The sequence below is a fragment of the Triturus cristatus genome, chromosome 5_1 (genome assembly GCF_964204655.1).
Source record: "Triturus cristatus chromosome 5_1, aTriCri1.1, whole genome shotgun sequence".
Classification (NCBI taxonomy): Eukaryota; Metazoa; Chordata; class Amphibia; order Caudata; family Salamandridae; genus Triturus; species Triturus cristatus.
Genome location: NC_140587.1, coordinates 171,826,062 through 171,842,921, shown reverse-complemented (window position 1 = coordinate 171,842,921; position 16,860 = coordinate 171,826,062). Strand labels below are relative to the sequence as shown.

At 47.6% G+C, this 16,860-nt stretch overlaps 1 long non-coding RNA gene across 1 annotated transcript in view; it reads right to left on the bottom strand.

Moving 5' to 3' along the window:
• Window positions 1-2,959: 2,959 nt before the first annotated feature.
• LOC146830566 (uncharacterized) overlaps window positions 2,960-16,860 on the bottom strand; it is a 59,455-nt gene continuing 45,554 nt past the window's right edge. The window contains exons 2-3 of the long non-coding RNA XR_014961162.1: window positions 14,883-15,023; window positions 2,960-3,304 (exon numbers count right to left, since the gene is read on the bottom strand). This is a non-coding gene — a long non-coding RNA (uncharacterized LOC146830566). The remainder of the gene's footprint in view (window positions 3,305-14,882; window positions 15,024-16,860) is intronic.

The following is a 16,860-nucleotide window of genomic DNA, read 5'->3' as shown; positions in this document are numbered from 1 at the left end:
TGCTTGGTGCGTGTAGAGTCATGAGATCGGATGTGAGTACTGCTTGGCACCTGTAGAGGCGTAAGATCGGATGTGAGGACTTCTTGGCGCCTGTAGAGGAATGAGATCAGATGTGAGGGGAGCTTGGTGACTGTAGAGGCATGAGATCAGATGTGAGGACTGCTTGGCACCTGTAGAGGAATGGGATCAGATGTGAGGGTTGCTTGGTGCCTGTAGAGGCATGAGATAAGATGTGAGGACTGCTTGGTGCCTGTAGAGACGTAAGATCGGATGTGACGACTGCTTGGTGCCTGTAGAGACATGAGATTAGATGTGAGGGCTCCCTGTCACTTGTAGAGGCATGAGATCAGATATGAGGTCTGCTTGGCATTGGTAGAGGCATGTGATCGGATGTGAGGACTGCTTGGTGCCTGTAGAGGCATGAGATCGAATTTGAGGACAGTCTGGTGCCTGAAGAGGCATAAGATCGATTGTGAGGACTGCTTGGCACCTATAGAGGCATGAGATAGGATGTAAGGGCTGCTTGGCGCCTATAGAGGCATGAGAGCAAATTTAAGGACTGCTTGGTGCCTGTAGGGGCACGAGGAGAGGCATGAGATAGGATGCAGGGCCGGCTTTAGGGCAGTGCGACTGGTACGGCCGCACTGGGTGCTGACCTGTGGAGGGGGCGCTGTAACCTCAGGGGGGCACTGTGTTTAGCAATATCTCATGATAGGAGAGATGAGGGGCATTTTTTCCGGTGGTAGGGAGAGAATCTGAGGAGGCGGTTAGAAGACATGGGGACGTCAAAAGTGATTGTCGCACCGGGCGCCACCAGTGCTAAAGCCGACCCTGATAGAATGTGAGGACGGATAGGTGCCTGTAGAGGCTTGAGATCAGACGTGAGGACTGTCAGGTGCCTCTATAGGCATGAGATCAGATGTCAGAACTGCCTGGTGCCTGTAGAGGCATAGGATCGATTGTGAGGACTGCTTGGCACCTATAGAGGCATGAGATAGGATGTAAGGGCTGCTTGGCACCTGTAGAGGCATGCAAAAATGCATGATATCGGATGTGAGGAGTGCTTGGCATCTATATAGGCACTAGAAGAGACAAGAATTAGGATGTGGGGACTGCTTGGTGCCTGAAGAGGCGTAAGATCGGATATGAGGACTGCTTCGTGCTTGTAGAGGCATGAGATTGGATATGAGGACTGTTTGGCTCCTGTAGAGGCATGACATGGAATGTGAGGACTGCTTGGTGCCTGTAGAGGCATGAGATCAGATGTGAGGACTTTGCCACCTGTAGAGGAGAAAGATTGGATATTAGGCCTGCTTGGTGCATGTAGAGGCATGAGATTGGATATGACGATTGTTTGGCACCTGTAGAGGCATGAGATAGAATGTGAGGACCGCTTGGTGCCTGTTGAGGCATGAATTCAGATGGGAGGATGGCTTGGCACCTGTTGAGGCATGAGATCAGATGTGAGGACTGCTCGGTGCCTGTAGAAGCATGAGATCAGATGTGAGGACTGTATGGCGCCTGTAGAGGCATAAGATTGGATGTGAGGGCTGCCTGACACCTGTAGAGGCATGCAGAAAGACATGATATCGGATGTGAGGAGTGCCTGGCATCTTTATAGGCACGATAAGAGACATGAGATAGGATGTGAGGGGTAGGATCGGATGTGAGGACTGCTTGGTGCTTGTAGATGCATGAGATAAGATGTGAGGACTGCTTGGCACCTGTAGAGGCATGAGATCAGATGTAAGGACTGCTTGGCACCTGTAGAGGAATGAAATCGGATGTGAGGGCTACTTGGTGCCTGTAGAGTCATGAGATCGGATGTGAGGACTGCTTGGCACCTGTAGAGGCATAAGATCAGATTTGAGGACTTCTTGGAACCTGTATAGGAATGAGATCAGATGTGAGGGGAGCTTGGTGCCTGTAGAGGCATGAGATCAGATGTGAGGACTGCTTGGCACCTGTAGAGGCATACAGAAAGGCATGAGATCGGATGTGTGGAGTGCTTGGCATCTATATTGGCACGAGAAGAGACATGAGATAGGATGTGAGGGGTAAGAACGGATGTGAGGACTGCTTGGTGCTTCTTGAGGCATGAGATTGGATATGAGGACTGTTTTGGGCCTGTGGAGGTATGAGATAGAATGTGAGGACTGCTCAGTGCCTGTAGAAGCATGAGATAAGATGTGAGGACTGCTTGGCACCTGTAGAGGCATGAGATCAGATGTGAGGGCTGTTTGGTGCCTGTAGAGGCATGAGAGTGGATGTGAGGACTGCTTGACACCTGTAGAGGAATGCAATCAGATGTGAGGGCTGCTTGGTGCGTGTAGAGTCATGAGATCGGATGTGAATACTGGTGCAGTTCAGAACACAAAATCTCCCTCTACTTCCACGGACAGGATGATTTCACAGTCACACGCACATACACACATCACACGCTGGTGGGGCCCATAACACCAACATTCATTCACATCAAGCTATCCGTGCCTACAGAGGGATTTTCAAATTATCCCGAACTACAGTTTCTTTACTTGGATAGAGGAAGCCACATCTTTTAATTACCCTAACAGTTCCTCCATCCGGAGGTCAATCGGATCATTTAGTTGTTAGAATTTGATGTAAAACACTTTAAATCTCATATTAATCAATAAGACATTACAAGGAAAATAACCACCCAACACAGTTCTTCAAACAATGATTTTCTTTATCTAATTAAATTTGCAGGTTAAATCATAACAATGCAATATTATCTTTGTCATAATTACCTATTCTGGCTACTTGTCGTTCTCTAAGTCAGATACTGGTCCTCAGAAATTCATCAAAGTTCTACTGTCCTCTGCGTCGATCAGGGTGCGTCTCAAGCTCTTTGGGTGGTAACCTAATTTCCCTCTCTGGACTACTAATATTTATACTAAAATTTACATATTACAGTATCATTTTCTTTATTTCTAGGCCTCTGGTTGGCTGAATTCAGCCTCGTCCCAAACTTTAAGAAACATTTGAAAAAGTTCACATACGGATGATGTATAAACAAAGCGCATGGGAAAGGCTGTTCCCAGGTCAGGAAAGTAACAGTCTATTGTCAATAGGTTGCTTTTGGTTCTCAGATGGCAACATTTCATCCGTGTTCAGGGACATTGGCATCTCGCCCAGAGTATTCTTCATGGTCCTGGATCATAGGTTCAGGGTGAGGACACGAAGAAATCAGTTCAGGCCTTTTCTCCATTTCTCAAATAATGAAGTCATGTACTTTAGTAAGGATTCAGTCGGCAGCCATCTTTTAGTAGGCCAAAATGGTCAACTTTAATAAAGAAACACAAGAAACGTAATTAATACATAGAAATGAATTAAACAGTGTTATTCCCTTACTAATACCCTTATGTGTATGTATTTATCTAGCCATAAGCAACATTTAAAGCCGTAAATGCAGGTTTATTTAAGCGCAAATCACATTAACACTTGCCTAAGCAACATTTATCGTTTTAATATGCGTACAAACTTAGTTCACTTATTATTTTAGCCATGATAATGCATTCCCACGTATATTCTCCTGATTAATAAGGTTGATTAGTTCATCACAGCACACAGTTAATCATTAAAGTTAATCGTTTAATTATTTTAATAAAGACTTATATAAATGGATTGGGTATATTAAAACAAAATATTTTTTCCGCTCCATCAATCCCCTCTTTGGTGATTTTATCACCACCAACCCACAAAAATTTCAATTTTTCCTCTTTTACAGAAATTTGAGATGTCTTCTTGCTCAATTAAAATTCTGTTTCCCTTTCATCTTTTTGCTTTGTTTTATCATATATTCTCTCTTTCCATTCTTCCCTTTCTATTTCATTGAGATCTTTTTCTGGTTTCCTTTCCCTCTTTTTGTAAATTTCTCGTTTGACTTTCTTTTTATTTCTCCTATATCTACAACACATACATCCTAGTCTAAGTAATAGTAATACGAAAATCACACAGGTTAATGGGAATAATATTTTCCCTATTATGGTACTACCTAATTTACCCAAGAAAGCTTTTATAGCAGCCATCTTGTTACTAATTCTAGTCCAGATACTTTCAACCTCCAGTGGTTTTATTTCATCATGCAATTCTGTAATATTCTGTATATATACTTTTAGGTCTCTGCTTTTGTCAGGAATGTAAGTGCAACAATGTTGAACTTTCAGCATTCCACAGACTCCACCCTCTTTTGCCAATAAGATATCAAGGGCAAGTCGATTTTCCATAGCACGCATGGCAACCAATTCAGTGTTTACCAATAGAAATCCTCCAGCTGTGCTTGTTGACAAACGATCCACTATGGAGGACAGCTTCCGGATATTATTTGCATTCAAAGATATTCCCACTGCTGGTATAAAGGCTCCAAAAATATCACCTACAATTTCTAACCAAGTTTCTCTTCTGCTACGCATTAGTAGGTTATTTGGTTGACTGTTTTCTACTCTATCCATGTGAAAGATCTTTGGAAAGACCAGGCCTACATAACATGTGCCATACCAATGGTCAGGCAACCTGTAATAAGCCTTGTTCCCACAAATATAATACAATCCAGGAAAAACTGGGTCTTCTCCACCTCTAAATCCCCATCCAGATGCAATGAAATATGTATCATGACACTCACTTGTCCCTATGTATATATAATCATATTGAGATCTTTCTCTCGTGATACATAATTTACCTCTCTGTGGTGAGTCTATAGCAATTGTTGGTTTAACATCACCTTTCATTTCTTTGTTCCCATCTATTGTCCAAATGTTTTCCCCTTCTTTATGTCCTTCTGCATTCTTGTGTATTTTCAACCTCCTCTCCTCAACCATATTCAAGAATGTTTTCTCTTCTGGTTTCAAACTGCAAGTTAAATTGTCCTTAAAAATGTATTCTAGAGTTAGTCCTTTAGTTTCTATAAAAATTTCTCCTAACACATTAGCATCTTTAGCTAGATTTAATTCTTTATTCATGGGCAATCGTCCAAGAATATTATCTATATTAGACATATTGTATTCTAATTTTCCTACTTGATAAAATATACTAGTTAAGACGCTACATGTTATTCCATAAGTTGCTGGGAGGTGATGATAAGTCACCCCTTCTGAAACAGAGGCAGGTAATTGCATGCAGACGTAGCAATCCCTTACGTCCATTGTTTTTACATATTCATACAACAATTTTGAAAACACATTGCTAGAAAAATCAGTTATAGACCTATCTTGATGCACATGCTCAGTGCTAGTTCTAACTGGTATTACCTTTTGTGAACCTTTCACTATGTTAGTCATGTTCTCAGTATGTCCTGCTAGTGTATCTAAGGTTACTTTGAATGAGATCAAGAGAGCGAGTACGCTCCAAAGAAGCATTAATAGTCCTGTACAACAACAACATACCTTGCACCATCTTCTCATGAAGGTACATCTACTCTGTTTATCATCTATGTTAGCCATCTTGTTAGATCTAACCGTGTCTTTTGACTTAGCCTCTTCTACTCCGCCTCTTATAGCTTTAAGAGTTAAAACGTATCAGGTTGTCCAAATACTTCGATTTTCTTATTTAATCCTGTGTATTTCTACAAGGGTCAATACAAATTTACTCAGCTTGGCTTTTCGTCGTTTTTCACTTCCTTCTCGTCATCCACATGCAAGATTTCCTGATCTTCCGCTTCTTCTCCAATGTCGGATAAGATAACTCTCAGCATCTCCCCTGTTTCTTCTTCTTTTATCAGTTTCAGCCAAGTCTCCTCTGGATTTCCTTGACTATCTGCCTCTTCTCCTTGTTCAGGCAGTGCCACGTACGTCCATTCAGGTGACTTATATTTCTGATTTGGTTTTCTTGCACGTTTGCTTGCTTCTGATACTTCTGTTTCTCCCTCTTTCTCTGGCTGTTGACTGGTTACTTCATTCACTTGTTCAGCCTCTGAGGGTTTAGCTCGTGTCAATCTATATCTTAGTTTCTTGATCTTGTTTGGCCAAATGTCTCCTTTGGCATTCCTTCTTGCTTTGCCGTCTTTGCCAGTTCTTTCCTCGATCCAAGTTCTCTTTCTCAGAATTCGACCTTCTGGTATTTCAGTTTCACTGTCTTCAGATTCTGTCTCGTTTGGTTTTTCTGTCTCTGTAATCTCCTTTTCCACCTCTGGTGATGGCCCTACTTCTGTCCCTCCTCGGGTCTCCTGTACGCAATTTCCCTGCTGATTACTTGTCCCTTCACCTAGCTGTGTGTTGCAGTTCCCTACACCTCCTCGGGGTTGTTCCGCAATCTGTCCCTCTCTCTCTGTGACTGTCCCTTCTTCTTCTTCCAATATTGTTTCAGGTGGAATTTCTCCTACTTTCTCATTTGGAGTGAACGTTACTTCTGACTGAACATTCTTTTCTTTTCTTTTCTTCTTTCCGTGCTCACCATTGGCGTTCGGTTCACCTCCAGAAGCTGAATCGTCTGAAATCTGCAATCTTTTCCTCAGTATTTCTTCTCTGGGGGTTTGAACCAGTCTTGGCTCCGTCTCCCCCCTTTCAGGATTTTCTTTTGACTTTATACTCTCATTACTTGACTCATCACCTGATTCTGATTCGTCAAAGTATTCTTTTCCAATGCGGGGGTGACCCACTTGTGGGACACCCCCGCGCCGCACGGCCACCAGCTGCTGCGTGTGCCCCTTGCCTCGCTGCTGCCTCGTTTTTGCCTCGTTCGCCGGCTGCCGCCGCTGCGAGCACTTTTTCCCCTTGTTTTGGTTGTTTTGTCAGGTATTTGTGCTTGTCTCACTGATCTGTTGTTTTCTCTGCTTTTCCCCGTTTTTGTCGCTATTTTGTGCCTGTTCAGTATTGTATCGTGTGTACCCTCCTTCCTGGTTGTCCGCCTACCGCTCCGCCCCCCGCCCTCCCTTCCCGCCACCGCCGCTTGTCCCCGCCCCTTTTTCTTCTGTAACCCTCCCCGCTCCCGCCTCCCAGCTGCCCCGCCCACCCGCGCACTTGGCCTTAAATGGCGACCGTGCGACGCAGGTGAGTGTGACCCACTTGTGGGACACCCCCGCGCCGCACGGCCACCAGCTGCTGCGTGTGCCCCTTGCCTCGCTGCTGCCTCGTTTTTGCCTCGTTCGCCGGCTGCCGCCGCTGCGAGCACTTTTTCCCCTTGTTTTGGTTGTTTTGTCAGGTATTTGTGCTTGTCTCACTGATCTGTTGTTTTCTCTGCTTTTCCCCGTTTTTGTCGCTATTTTGTGCCTGTTCAGTATTGTATCGTGTGTACCCTCCTTCCTGGTTGTCCGCCTACCGCTCCGCCCCCCGCCCTCCCTTCCCGCCACCGCCGCTTGTCCCCGCCCCTTTTTCTTCTGTAACCCTCCCCGCTCCCGCCTCCCAGCTGCCCCGCCCACCCGCGCACTTCGCCTTAAATGGCGACCGTGCGAACGCGCAGCGGTCACGCGCAGCGGGCGCGCCGAAGGCGCGCCAAAGGTAAGCCCGTCTGCGCCCGTCCGCGCCTGGACCGCGCCCAGTGCCAGGACCCCTGGCCCCCGTAGAGCCCGACCGACCCGCCTGACGTACTCAGCCGCCACCCTCACCGCTCTCAACACCGGCAGACACCCAGAATGCCACCAAGCCACTCCAAGACGCACCCACGGACCATTCAGCTGCCACGCCTGCAAGTTCTCCTGCAGCCGGACCAGCCCCGCACCAGCACCCGCCAAGTCGAACTCCAGCAGCACCCACCTCAAGTGCATCCTCCTCAACACCCGCTCCGTCCACAGACACGCCATCGAACTCTGGAACCTCCTCGACACCACAGCCCCAGACGTTGCCTTCCTCACGGAGACCTGGATGAACGCCTCCTCAGCTCCCGACATCGCCATCGCCATCCCAGAGGGCTACAAGATCGTCCGGAGGGACCGAAACGCCAACCAGATGGGAGGAGGCATCGCCATCATCCACAGGAACACCATCCGCCTCACGACCAGCACCGACAACACCCTGACCAGCGCCGAACACCTGCATTTCCAGATCCACACCAACCCGAACACCACCCTCAGAGGCACCCTGATCTACCGACCCCCTGGACCACGCACGCAATTCAGCGACGACATCGCCGACTTCGTCAGCCCGCACGCCCTCCCCTCCGCTGACTACATCCTCCTGGGAGACCTCAACTTCCATCTGGAGAACAACAACGACCACAACACCAGCACCCTGCTCGACAACCTCGCCAACCTGGGACTCAAGCAACTGGTGTCCACCCCCACCCACCTCGCCGGACACACACTCGACGCCGTCTTCTCATCCAGCACAGACATCGACTTCAGCCACGCCACAGAGCTTCAATGGACGGACCACAGCTGCGTCCACTTCACCTTCAAGAGAACAACGACCCACCAACACCAGCAACACACCGCCCGCAGAAGCTGGAACAAGATCACAGCAGACCAGCTCGCCACCTCCCTGAGCCAACACCCTCCTGCCAGCTCAGCGAACCCCAGCCAGGCCGCCGATAACATCACGAAGTGGATCAGCAACTGCGCGGACGAACTCGCCCCGCTGAGGACCCCGCCTAGCAGACCCGGCAGCAAGAAGGCCCCATGGTTCACCGACGAACTCAAGAGCTCCAAGAAGAACTGCCGAGCCCTCGAGAAAGTCTGGAAAAGGGATCCGACACCGGACAACAGGACCTCCTACAAACTTGCCACCCGGAAACACCACCAGCTGATCCGCGCCGCCAAGAGAACAGCATTCAAGGACCGGTTGGACAACAACGCACACAACAGCAAGGAACTCTTCAACATCGTGAAAGAGCTTTCCAACCCCAACGCGGGAAACAACGACATCACCCCTTCGCAAGACCTCTGCAACTCCCTGGCTTCATACTTCCACAACAAGATCGCGGACATACACAGCAGTTTCAACAACCAACCAACGCACACCACGACCGACCAGCCAGCCCCCCCCACCACCACCCTCCACGCCTGGACCCCGATCAGCACAGAAGACACCATCCGCACGATGAACTCCATCCACTCCGGATCACCAACCGACCCCTGCCCCCACCACATCTTCAACAAGGCCGACGCTGTCATCGCACCCCACCTGCGAGACATCATCAACACATCCTTCGACACCGCCATCTTCCCCGAGAGCTGGAAACACGCCGAACTCAGCGCTCTACTCAAGAAACCAACAGCGGACCCCACCGACCTCAAGAATTACCGCCCCATCTCGCTTCTCCCGTTTCCAGCCAAAGTCATCGAGAAGACCGTCAACAAGCAGATGGCCGCCTTCCTCGAGACGAACGGATCCCTCGACCCCTCACAGTCCGGCTTCCGAGCCAAACACAGCACCGAGACCGCCCTCATCGCCGCCACCGATGACATCCGAGCCCTGATGGACAATGGAGAAACAGCGGCCCTCATCCTCCTAGACCTCTCCGCGGCATTCGACACGGTCTGCCACCGCACCCTAATACGGCGCCTCAGCAACATTGGAATCCAGGACAAGGCGCTGGAATGGATCATCTCCTTCCTCGACGGAAGAACACAGCGAGTCCGCCTACCACCTTACAAGTCAGAGGCCTCCGAAGTCATCTGCGGCGTCCCCCAAGGATCATCCCTGAGCCCCACCCTCTTCAACGTCTACATGAGCCCCCTCGCGGCCATCGTACGCAAACACCACCTCAGCATCATCTCCTACGCCGACGACACCCAGCTGATCCTCTCCCTGACCAACAACCCCGCCGCCGCCAGAGCCAACCTACACGAAGGGATGAAAGAGGTAGCCGAATGGATGACGACCAGCCGCCTGAAACTGAACTCGGACAAGACGGAGGTCCTCATCCTGGGCTCCTCTCCCTCCGCCTGGGACGACTCCTGGTGGCCTCCCGCCCTGGGCACCGCACCCAAACCGACAGACCATGCACGTAACCTGGGCTTCATCCTGGACTCCTCCCTCTCCATGACCAGGCAAGTCAACAGCGTCTCCTCGGCGTGCTTCAACATCCTACGCATGCTACGGAAGATCTTCTGGTGGATCCCCACAGAGACCAGGAAGACCGTCACCCAGGCCCTCGTCACCAGCCGACTGGACTACGGCAACGCCCTCTACGCCGGGACCACCGCCAAGCTCCAGAAGAGACTCCAGCGGATCCAAAACGCCTCAGCCAGACTCATCCTCGACATCCCACGATCCAGCCACATCTCCGGACATCTGAGAGACCTTCACTGGCTCCCCATCAACAAGAGAATCACCTTCCGCCTCCTCACCCACGCACACAAAGCCCTACACGACCAAGGCCCGAGCTACCTCAACAACCGAGTCAACTTCTACGCTCCCAAACGCCACCTCCGATCAGCCAACCACGCCCTCGCCGCCGTCCCCCGCATCCGCAGAGCAACTACAGGAGGAAGGTCCTTCTCCTACCTGGCCGCCAAGACCTGGAACTCCCTCCCGTCCGACCTGCGCCTGACCCAAGACCACCTCTCCTTCAGGAAGAAGCTGAAGACCTGGCTGTTCGAGCAGTAGCGGCACCCCCCCCCCCCCCAGCGCCTTGAGACCCTACGGGTATGTAGCGCGCTTTACAAGTGTCACTGATTGATTGATTGAATGCCGTCTGCTGGGTTTGGAACTCTCAAAGTGTGACTTGCATGTATCCAGTTTTTCAGTCCTGCACACTTTACAGCAGTCGTTGTGGTCAAAATGACCTGTCTTGGCCTTCCCCACCTTGGAACCAGGCAATTTCTTCTTCTGTGGACTTTTATCCTCACCCAGTCCCCTGGGCTCAAGTCATGGGCTGGTTTCTTTTCAAGTGTGGTGGCATCCGCTCCAACTTGGTGAAACACAGAATGAACTGCGTCAGCCAGGCCTTTACAGTAATCCAAAATCATGTCATCAGTTATAGTCATCAGCTTGTTGACTGGTACAAACACATGTCTCATGGCGCGTCCCATGATGATCTCGTGTGGACTCAAACCTGTGGTTCTGTCTGGAGTAGACCTAATGGTCATCAAAACCAGAGGCAAGACATCTGGCCATTTCAAACCTGTGGCTAAACACATTTTGCCAATTCTATTTTTGATGGTACCATTCATTTGCTCAACCACACCAGAAGCCTCTGGTCGGTAGGCACAATGCAGTTTTTGTTGTACACCCAATGCTTCACAAATCAATTTCATGATCTCATTGTAGAAATGTCCACCTCTGTCTGATTCTATGGTTATTGGAAACCCGTACCTTGGGATGAATTCCCTCAACAATAGCTTAGCCACTGTGATTCCATCATTTCTTCTGGTTGGGTATGCCTCCACCCACCTAGAGAACAGACAAACTACCACCAAAACATACCTCAGTTTGTTGTAAGGGGGCATCTCAATGAAATCTACTTGCATCCTGGTGAAAGGTCCTCCCTCCCGACCTATAGGACCCAGACTCACCACCGTTTTTCTTCCAGGATTGTACTGCTGACATGTCAGGCATCTCTGACAGAGACTTTCTGCCATCAGCCTGAATTTTGGATTATACCAAGTCTGCTTAAAGGCCCTTATCATGGCATCCCTTCCCAAATGTCCTTGGCCATGATACATCCGTGCCATGGTTGACATCATGCTATCAGGCATTACTGGTCTTCCATCCCGATAGACCCACACATGATCCTTTTCCCTGGGTGCACATCCTGCTTTTACCCACTGTCTCATTTCCTCATCCACTGCTTTATCCTGTAATTGCCTCACTTCATCCCATGTCCCCACAACGTTAGTAAACATTATGGAGCAAGAAGACATTTCCTTTTCTTTGAACCGATTTATGGAATATTTATTTCGGGCACAATACTGAGCCATGTCGTTTGCAAATCTGTTCCCGGTAGTGATGTAATCACTCCCTTGTCCATGAGCAGCACATATTACCACAGCCAGTTCTTTGGGCATTTGTATTGCCTCAAGCAATTTCCCAACCACTTCTGCATTCCTTATGGGAGTTCCACTTGAGGTCAGGAAACCTCTTTGCAGCCATAGTTGGCCGAAATCGTGGACAACTCCAAAGCCATACTGGCTATCAGTCATCACAGTCACTCTCGCATTCCTCCCAATCTTGCATGCTTTGGTTAATGCCACTATTTCTGCTACTTGAGCGGATCTTACTCCTTTCAAGGGTGATGCCTCTATAACTGCTGAAACTGTGCATACTGCATAGGCTGCACTCAACACTCCTTCATCCGTTCTCAAACAGGATCCATCCACAAAAAACACATGATCACTCTCTGGCAGAGGTAGATCCTTTATGTCAGGACGAGGTTTCGTGCAATAGTCAAGTACATCCGAACAATCATGATCAGCCTCTTCCCTTATCTCCACTCTCTCTGCATCAGGCAAAAGTGTAGCTGGATTCACATTCACACATCTTTCCAGACTCACAGGGCCCGATTCACAGAACAAACTTAAGACAAAATCCTAAACTTAGTACCATTTTGGTATTCACAGAATGCACTTACTACTTCTGGTATTCACAGAATGAACTTACTACTTTTGCGATTCACAGAATAAACTTACTACTTTTGGTATTCATAGAATGGATTTACGACTACTAACTTTACGTCCGCACTCGGGCCGGAAATTCCGGCCCAGAGGCGGTGCTTTCGGGCCGGAGGCGGAGCTTCCGGGCCAGAGGCGGGGCTTCCGGGCCGGAGGCGGAGCTTCCGGCCCAGAGGTGGAGATTTTGGCCATGGCTAAATCTCCGCCACTGGCCGGAATCCCCACCTCCGGGCCGGAAACCCCGCCTCTGGCCCGGAAGCTCCGCCTCCGGCCCGGAAGCTCCGCCTCCGGCCCGGAATTTCGGCCCGAGTGCGGACGTAAAGTTAGTAGTCGTAAATCCATTCTGTGAATACCAAAAGTAGTAAGTTTATTCTGTGAATCGCAAAAGTAGTAAGTTCATTCTGTGAATACCAGAAGTAGTAAGTGCATTCTGTGAATACCAAAATGGTACTAAGTTTAGGATTTTGTCTTAAGTTAATTCTGTGAATCGGGCCCACATTGTTTGCACCTAGAATGACTTTTTCATACTTAGTCAGCCGACTATGTGACATGAACTGTGTTCGACTCCTTGTTAAAAGGATCGCCACACTATGGGGTACAAACACTCTCACTGGATACCCCATCACGATTCCCTCACTCTGTTCTAGGCTTCGGCATGTAGCTGCTACTGCTTTCAGGCATCCTGGCAATCCTATTGCCACTGGGTCTAGCATTGAAGAGAAATATGCCACTGGTCTCCTTTGTCTTCCATGTTTCTGTATTAACACTGAAAGTGCGCATCCGTTTCGCTCACTACAGTATAGCTCAAACTCTTTTTCATAATCTGGCATACCTAGAGCAGGGGCTTCACACAGACTGTTCTTCAGCTGTTTGAATGCTGCTAATTCTTCTTTGTTCAGTTCAAGGGGGTCTTTAACCTCACTTTTTGTTAACTTCACCAATGGTTTGGCAATCAGGGAAAAATTACTTATCCACTGACGACAGTAGCCAACCATTCCTATGAACATTCTCACCTCTCTTTGGGTCATTGGAGCTCTCATTCCTCTAATGATTCTGATCTGTCTATGGTTACTTTTCTTGGGCCTTTTTCGATATTATGACCCAAGTATGTCACTTCCTTTTTACAGTACTGCAATTTGTTTGGAGATACCTTCAGTCCTCCATCTGCCAAATGATTTAACAAAGCTATGGTGTCTGTTTCACAGGCCTCATGTGTTTTTGACGCTACCAATAGGTCGTCAATGTAATGCACTAAAACTGAACTCTCAGGCATAGTAAGACTCTCCAGGGATTTCTTTAACAACTGATTAAAAATGGAGGGGCTCTCCGTGTACCCCTGTGGGATTCGGCACCATGCCAAAATACGGTTTCCAAACCTGATGGCAAAAAGCGGCTGGCTGTCATGATGCAATGGAATGGAAAAGAAAGCATGACACAAATCGATTACTGTGTACCATTCTGCATCATGTGGGATCTGATACAAAATTACTGAGGGATTTGGTACAATAGGACAACATGAGACGACAATCTTGTTTACCTTTCTTAAATCTTGTACAATCCTGAATTTCCCACTTGGCTTTTTCAGTCCCATGATAGGCGAATTACATGGACTGCTCATTATCTCCCTCAGCACTCCTTGCTGGATCATTTTCTCAATCAATGGGGTTACTCCTGCTATTATTTCAGGGGTCAGTCTGTATTGTGGAATATTTGGGTAAACAGCTCCTTCTTTTACCGCAATTCTCACTGGATCTACATTTCTCATCAGACCTACATCTTCTCCAGTGAAATCCCAAACTGCTGCTTTCACTGTCTGTTTCAATTCTGGGGGCAATTCATCTGGATTGAATACTGCATAGGTTCCAGCAACCTCACACTCTCGGTTAGCAATGGTCATTTTATATAGAACATCCTCATCTGGTGTTTCAAAGGCTATTCCGTCTGGTGTACAGAATATAGTGCAATTCATCTTGCACAGTAAATCCCTTCCTAGTAAATTCACAGGACTGGTGTCACACACCACAAATCGGTGCATGTCTGAAAATTTCCCTATTCTGACCTTTACAGGATCAGTAAGGTACGTTTTAATCTGGGTGTTGGACACACCTACTACTTGGATTGTTTCATCCGAAAGAGGAAGATTTCTAACATCTGCTGATCTGACAGTGGATCGTATAGCTCCAGTGTCTACTAGAAAAGTGATGTTTTCATCATTAACTTTCCCATCCACAAATGGTCCTGTCTGATCTATTTCTAGAGATGCACCAAGTACGCACTCTGCTTCCTCTTTTCGGCACCGTCAATAAAACTCTTCTGGCTCACTTTCATCATTTTGCAGCAAATACTGTGATACAGCGCTGGCACGTTGCGGTTTGTTTACCTGTTCTTCATTGTAGAATCCCGTCTCTTTGCTATACTTCTGTATACTCCGGCTCTGTGGTAAGGGCGGCTTTGGCACCTGATTCTGTTGATTAACAGCCTTCTGCTGTTGCTGCGGTGGGCCACTCCCCTCACACTGCACCTGTGGATTTAATGACGGATTTTCATCATTAGTACCTGGTGGATATTTACACTCGGATTTCCAGTGTCCAAATCTTCCGCAATTGTGACAGGGGAATTTCTTCTTTGCCTCTTCTATATTACCTTTCCCTTTTCCTGGACCAAATCTTGGTTTCATGCCTGGATTATTAGCCTGTTCAACCAGTTGAGCTTCCTGTCTCTCTGCTACTTTCACTTGAGCCCACATTGCCTTTTCCTTCAGCTTTCGCTGCTTGGCTTCGATCTCATCACTAAAGTATTTTGCATGCCTCAGGATCTCATCTATCTTTTTACTTTGCCAGTCCACGGTGTGCTGCTTGATCATGTTCCCGATTTCGGGGCGCAGACCATACACAAATCTGTACACAAAATGACTCAGGTCCTTCTCTCCCAGACTGTCATCCCCACTGAACTGTTTGAAGGCTAATATTAGCCTCTCATAATAAGCATGGACTGACTCTTTTGCTTCCTGATGTGTTCTATCTATTTTAACCCAGTCTGTTTCTTTGGGGGGCACTTTGTTTTTCAAGAATGCCATGACCTGTTCATATTTCTTCATTACCTCTGGGTCTGGGGCTCCTGTTTTGGGATCTCTCGGGTACTCTTTGGTGGGCCAGTCTATGACTATCTTACATTCGGCCCACAAGTCTGCTGGCACTATTATATCAAACAGACTATTCAAATCAATCCACAGCACTTTTGACAATTTCACAAATCTGTCTACCTGTCTGTATCACTCGACTGGCTTTTCCCGTAATCGAGGGAAATCATTGGTAAATGACAAAATGTCCTGTCTGGTCCATGGGACATGCACATATCCCCCTCCTGGAATCTCTCTCATAGGGAACTCCATCACCACCTTCTCCTTCTCTCTCACAGGAAATGCTGGAAATGTTCTGTCTGAGGTGTCATCCCGCTTCCTATACCACCTGCTCCTCCATTTGTCCACATCTCCCCATTTCCTTAATACTGTGATTATGTCCCTAATCTGCCCTATTCTTCCTGCAGCATTCAGATTCTCAATGTCTTTTTCTGTGAAATCCACTCGGTATGGCTTCTGTAAAGCTTTTACCTTGTCCATGTCAATTCCCATTTCACTGGCCATCTCTGCTAATCTGTCGTGTAAATTTTTTGCTCTCCAAGTGACACTCTTACATAGGAATAATAACTTCTCATCTTGGTAATTTTTCAGCTTTTCTATGGGGATTGTCCCTACAATTAATTCTTCCAACACCATTCTCAATTTGGCCACATCAATAGTATTAGATTCCTTTTCTTTATCCTGCAAACTTTTTAGCCAGTCATTCAATTCATCAGTAGTTATGCTCACTGACTTCTCTGCATTCCCTGGTTCTGTCACTCTTTGTGGTTCTAATATTGATCCTTCTGCCCTTCTGCTTCTCTCGGCAGTATCAGAACAATAGAACGGGTTCTTTGACATCTGTATTTCACTTCTACCCATAGTATGTCCCCAGGAACTCTCTTTTGCTCCCATCATGGGCTGTTCTGCCTGTCCTTTGTTCACATATGGGACTGTTAGTCCGTGCTCACTCTTTTTCTGCTTCTCAAAAATAGGCATAACAGGACCTATGGTCACAGGAACTGTAACTGCTTCTAGATTTTTCGTCAATTCTCTTATTTTCTCTGTCAATTCTAATGTGGTTTCTGCTAGTTCTCTAGAATTTTCATTCTCGACCCTATTCCCCTTTTCTTTAGGTTTAAAATGTTTTTATTATTATTGCAATGCATAGAAACAAACAATACGACACATCGTGAGTATACGAGTACAGCGGCGAAGTCCAATGCCGGGCTGGAGGCCC